We start from the raw sequence: 6,200 nt of genomic DNA on the forward strand, positions 1-6,200 counted from the left end.
AAGTACTCTTTCTCCTACAACGCATCCAAAGTATGTGGCTTACTTATACACTGACTGAATTGTGCATCTCTGCTCGAACAAATCACTGCATTGGCGCTATAAATAAACTTCTCTTTCATCATCTTGTGTTTGAAAGCCAACTTTAGGGAATGACATCCGGTCCAGACCTCCATAGAAGCATCCAATTGCACCAAGTCTGGCTCTGACAGACAGTAGCATGTCCAATGCAAAAGGAGGCTACCGCCCTCCTGGCAGAGCACATAGAACACTGCAGCGCTACTATAGCTAAAGGCTACAGACAATAGCCAAGGGCTACAGACTCCAGTTCAGAGTGAAACCCCCCATTTCAACAGTCATTTACTCTCAAACACAAGAGAGCGCTCTCATGTTTAAGAGGAATAAATTCCTTCCCTCTTACAAAAAGGGGGAAATACGTGTGGTTCCCAGAGATCGAATCCAACATAGTTTTTATTTTCATTATTTGCAACTCCCAAAGAAGGGCGGTTCTCAACTTTATATCTTGGATCACAATGTTAAACAAACATTTGAGGCAGTATAATTTCAAAATGTTAACATACAGCACTCTTTCACGTACAATATGTCAGAACGACTGAAAAATTTTGTGCAATTCTTTTAATCAATCGTTGGCACACAATAATTGATTAATAATGATTAACTGGATTAGAGTAAAATCTACTCCGTGGCCTATAAAAAGAATGGCTTAAAATATGCTTAACTTAATACTTAAGCATTTTTGTTAAGGAGTATGAGCATGTCTATGTGCTTTTGGGTCAGTCTGGTGTGCAGTCTGCTGAAGGTGAGACCAGCAGCTGAGAAGACACGCTCAGATGGCACTGATGTTCCAGGAATGGACCAATAACGTTTCACTAATGCTGCCAGTCAAGGGAACCGTGCCTCTCTAATTTAACATTTTAGAAACGTCTCTTTAATTTGAAATCTAATCACCAACATTAGGTTATTCATTGAAATGGTTTATTTAAATTCAACTGTTTAATCTATAGAAATTCATCAATCAACATTCTTATTAAGTATTAACAGTTAATTGATTAACTTAACATCACTATTTCACATCAGTAAATCTGAAAGATGCCTTCTTCCACGTAGGCATTTATCCCCCTCACACAAAATACACAGTTCTACTCTTCGGTCTTTCCCTGAGTCCACGGGTGTTCTGTATTTGTGTAGAGGCGGGTCTGGCTCCAGGCTATTGGCTGATCATTGGAAATTCAAAACCCAGAGTTGTGTAGGACACTCTGCGAGTTCTGTGTTGTCTCTTGGTTTCAGAGTAAACCTCCCCAAGAGCAATCTCTCCCCATCCTGGAGTGTAATGTTCTTGGGACTTGATTTATACTCTGTATCCATGTGAGCTTGTCTAACAGCAGACTCCATTTTATCTCTCAGGGTATGCCTCTCTTAGTTCAAACCAGGCTCAAGAGTGCAGTATCACAAATGCCTCAGACTACAGGGGCTGATGGTGTCAGCCTCTCAGGTTTTGCCACTGGGGCTGTTACGGTGAAGCCACACTGATTCTGGCAAAGCCGCCTGGCACCGCTCCCGCGTCCCACAATCGGCCGCTTGTGGGCGTGTCACCTATTTTATGACAGACAGATGTGTTTGTTAAATGTTGATCGGGTTTAATGTTGTGTTTCAAATCATTGTCCAGTTTGAATAAAAACTTTTAAAATTAGGAAAATTTAAGATATTGTATTTGAATTATTATGATAGGCTAGGCTCCCTTATTCATTTTGTGATTTAAATTTAATATCAAATAGGATCCATTCCTGCTTGTTTTCAAATTTTTGGAGGGAGAGAACTTTATAAATAGAAGTAGGATTATTGGTTTTTATCATTATCTGAATTGGATTAGCCAGCTAATGTCATCAAATTTAGATCTGGTTAGCTAGCTAGGTGGCTAGTAGAAATGATCACAAACAGCAAGCAACTAATATATTATTAGTTTTATGGTCACCTTGATTTCACTTAATCTCTCACAACTAGATCAGGATGTGCTTCATAGTTATCCGATAAACGTTCTTGTTCAAATCACCAGTTTCTTTGGTAAAACATTTGTGCTGCTATCATTTATTTTATTTTATTTTTTTAAATAAAATTGTTTGCAATATATAAAATAAATACATATGGCACGTTTCCTTCTTTTGAATTACTACGCTGTAAATTCAATCTGCCTCAAACCCATTTCTTTCGATTTCTACAAATTCACAACTATATTAGATCTAGTACAACTACCTTTCCTAATGCACCTAATAACACCCAGATGGAATCCTTGTTTTCTGTTGATCCTTCATCTAGGGGGGATAATATCTTATATCTATAACCATATGTCTGAACAATTAGATATATCCCTAGATTTTCTGAATTCCGCTTGGGAGGAGGACTTAGGCATTAGCTTAATGGGGGAGCAATGGATAGAGGCACTGGAGGGTGTGCACACAGCATCTATATGTACCAGGCATGGTCTTGTTCAGTTCAGGGTGTTGCATCGTCTTCATCTTTCAAAGGTCAAGCTTTCTAAAATGTATCCTAATATAGATCCTTTGTGTGACCGTTGCGGTGTATGTCCTGCCTCGTTGGGGCACATGTTCTGGCTGTGCCCAAAACTATCCAATTTTTGGAATTCTATTTTTAAAACTCTGTCTGATATCCTAGGGCACATGATAGAACCTGGCCCAGTACTGGCAGTATTTGGGGTCCCAGGAGAGGACAGTCCTCTTAGAGGACTCAATTCCACTGTGGCAAGGTTCATAACCCTTCTGGCATGCAGATTAATTCTATTGAACTGGAAACAGACACAGCCTCCCACTCACACTGCGTTGGTCAAAGATGTAATGTAACACCTTAAACTGGAAAGACTCAGATTCACCCTACAAGGTTCCATTGAGAAGTTCCATAAGACTTGGTAACCCTTAACTGATTACGTAGAGGCCAGGCAATAAACACCCTCTTAATTTCTTTACTACAATAACTAGCTAACTAACCTAATATAAGATGTCAATATTCACCACGTAAAGCAGCTTTGTACCTTGGTTGATATTTACACTGTATACTGTATATGTACTATGCCTCTCTTATGTGTATGAAATCTTTGCATTGTTTTTTGCAACATTTTATATAATTTGTATACAGTGATTACTGATTGTTTATTAACTAAAATACCAATAAACAGACGTTTGAAAAAAAAATTGTTTGCAATATAGCAGAATATACATTCATTGGCATTTATGCAGACAGACTTTATTAGCTTATCTGTTATGGACTAGCCATTAGCTTGTCAGCAGCATTGCATCTTCTGTGAAATTTACACTGTACATAGACTAATGACTGTCTACACAGCAGAGCCACCGACAACTTCAGAGACTTTCCCCCACGCTGCGTTCCTCTGGTCAGCGTCTGTGCAGGAGGGCAGCGCAGGATTTACGACAATTAAAGGGAGTCCTCCATTGTGGAACTATAGAATGTGGAACTAAATTATGAAAAGGGGGACAATTTACTTGACTGATTTTTTTGGTCAAATCTGATTGGTTACCACAACGCGTAGTTGTGCCGTCTGGGGTTTGATGTTAAACTTTGGTCATCTCTCCCATTGCCTTGCTGATGTGCCGCCACCTCTCATTTAAATGAATGGAGGCGGTGTCGCTGCCTGGTGTTACCGCGTACAGTGTGGTTTCACCGTTATGGGGTGGATTCCATCCCTCCACCTCAGCCCCCTGCGCAATCTCCATCGCTGTCTCACAATATCACACAAGCGCTATGCAACTCTGCATCACTGGGAAAACACAGACTCTTACTATACACTCAGAGAACCCCTCTCAGGATCATTCTCATGTGGAAAGACGTGAGGACAGATGCATCCCTCCCTGGGGGGGTGGGGGGGGGGGCACTCAGGAGGGTCACATGGTGAATGGGACGGGGGCAACCCAGGTGTGCTCAGCTTACATCAATTATCTGGAGCTACTAACAATACGGATAACTCTCAGATGTTTTCTTCCCTGTCTAAGGGGACATCTTGTGCTTGTACGCTGCGATAATGACTGTGGTAGCATATGTCAATCACCAAGGTGGCATGCGCTCCCTCCAGCTCCATGGTCTAGCCCACAGACTGTTGGTCTGGAGCAGCCGTCACTTTCTGTGGTTACACGGGACCCATGTTCCAGGTATTCAGAACACAGGGGTGAATCTGCTGTCAGGGGAAACCCACTGTACAGGGAATGGTGTCTCCATCTCCAGACTCCAGACTGGAAATGTTACTGCAGAGATTATCCGTCTCCTTTATGTACAGCCATGCACACTCCCACTACGCACAGACCTCCTGTCTCAGGTGAACAGAGAAATACACCACCCCTGCCCCGAGCGAGTAGCTCTATGGGCTTGGCCCGTGAAAGGCATAACCTCAACGCATTAGGGCTTCCCCCTCGCGTGACTGCAACCGTCCAGAGCACGAGAGCGCCCTCTACCAGGTCACTTTATGACAATAAGTATCAGGTTTTAGAAAGATGGTGTGCCTCTCGTCAGTCAGTGCCTTACCAGTGCTCTGTTTCTGACGTGCTGTGCTTTTCACAGAACCTTATGGATAAAGAGAAATCCTTTCCTACCATTAAGGTCTACCTGACAGCTCTCACTGCTTGTCATGTTGGTTTCAAAGACGATGCAGTGGGGCAGCACCCTCTCATTCACAGGTTCATGAAGGGGGCTCACTGTGCTCTGCCTGTTGCTAAAAAGCACATTCCCCCTTGGGATTTATCACTGGAGCTGGAGGCTCTGTCTCTAAGGCCGTTTGAGTCTATAAATGAGATTTAAAATTGCTGTCTCTCCAGACAGCATTGCTGCTCGCACTAGCCTCAGCTAAGTGAGTCAGTGACCTCCATGTGCTCTCAGTGCATCTCTCATGCACAATATTCTCCCCTAATATGGATTGGCTTTTTCTTAAACCCGATCCAGCCTTTATGCCTAAAAGCTTCCCTGTTTTCACATGTGAGGTGTTGGAGCATGCCACTTTTCACCCACCACCTTTCTCCTCTGAAGAGGAGCATAGGCTGCATATGCTGTGTCCTGTGTGTTCTCCACACGTATATGGAAAAGATAAAGGCTTTTATAAAGAACGACTAACTCTTAGTCACCTGGGCCCCTGCCTGCAAAGGGAAAGCATCTGTAAGCAGTGGCTGTTTCATTGGCTTGTGAAAGCTCTTGTAATGGCCTATAATTCAAAGCAGATAACACCCCCCTTGGGCCTGAGGGCTCATTCTATGAGGAGCTAGGTTCTACCGCCTGAACGTCACCAGGAGGCCGGTAGCCCACTCAATTCTGGGGGTGAGTTCTGTGTGAGGTGAACACATCTCCTCTCATCTGCTATGGGTTTTAAAACTTCACATTGTTCCCGGGCCCTGGCTATAGCATTGGGCAGTGGAATGTGTTTAGTACTTCCCTACACGGGATGTGCCAGACCCCACCCTCCCCTCATGGGAGGAGGCACCCCTCTCAGCTAACATAACATAATAATGAAAACAGGCCATTCAGCTCAACAATGCTTGCCATTTTCCAAACTAAATTCTACCTAGTGCTCTGATTACCTACAGACTAAACAGCATCTAACACTGTATCAAGTCTGGTCTTGAAAACCCCCGGAGTTCCTACCTCTACTACGTGGCTATTCCACACAGTGACTACTCTGTGTGGAAAAAATGCTTCTCAATGTCTGTGCGGAATTTACCTTTTAGTAATTTCCATTTATGGCCCCTCGTTCTACTAATAGAACTCAAGGAGTTTGTCCGCATGCTGCAGGAGATCTCCTACCTGGGCACCCGGCAGGCAACACATCGTCCAGGATTTCTTTTTTTAGACTATGCTGTCTACCCCTCTAATGATTGAGTTCCCCTCTATCACCAACTCCCTTTTCTGGGAGGATGTGGCCACCTGGGTGCCCAGTGGCTCATCAGTCCTTCACTCTCAGGGTCAAGAGCCAGATCCAGTTCCTGGAAGGGCTAGAATCGGTTGGACACCACAACCTCTGGAGATGCTGCCCCTGTGTGGTGTGCACATCCTTTTCTACACCTGTGCCCCACTGTCACTTCCTGCCTGCTCTGGCTTCTCCCCTCTTCTCAGCTGTGGTGTGCACACTAAATCCTTAAAGAACAAGCTACTCAGTTCCTGCAACTCTGCCAACT

The sequence above is a fragment of the Anguilla rostrata genome, unplaced genomic scaffold, assembly GCF_018555375.3.
Source record: "Anguilla rostrata isolate EN2019 unplaced genomic scaffold, ASM1855537v3 scaf0988, whole genome shotgun sequence".
NCBI lineage: Eukaryota > Metazoa > Chordata > Actinopteri > Anguilliformes > Anguillidae > Anguilla > Anguilla rostrata.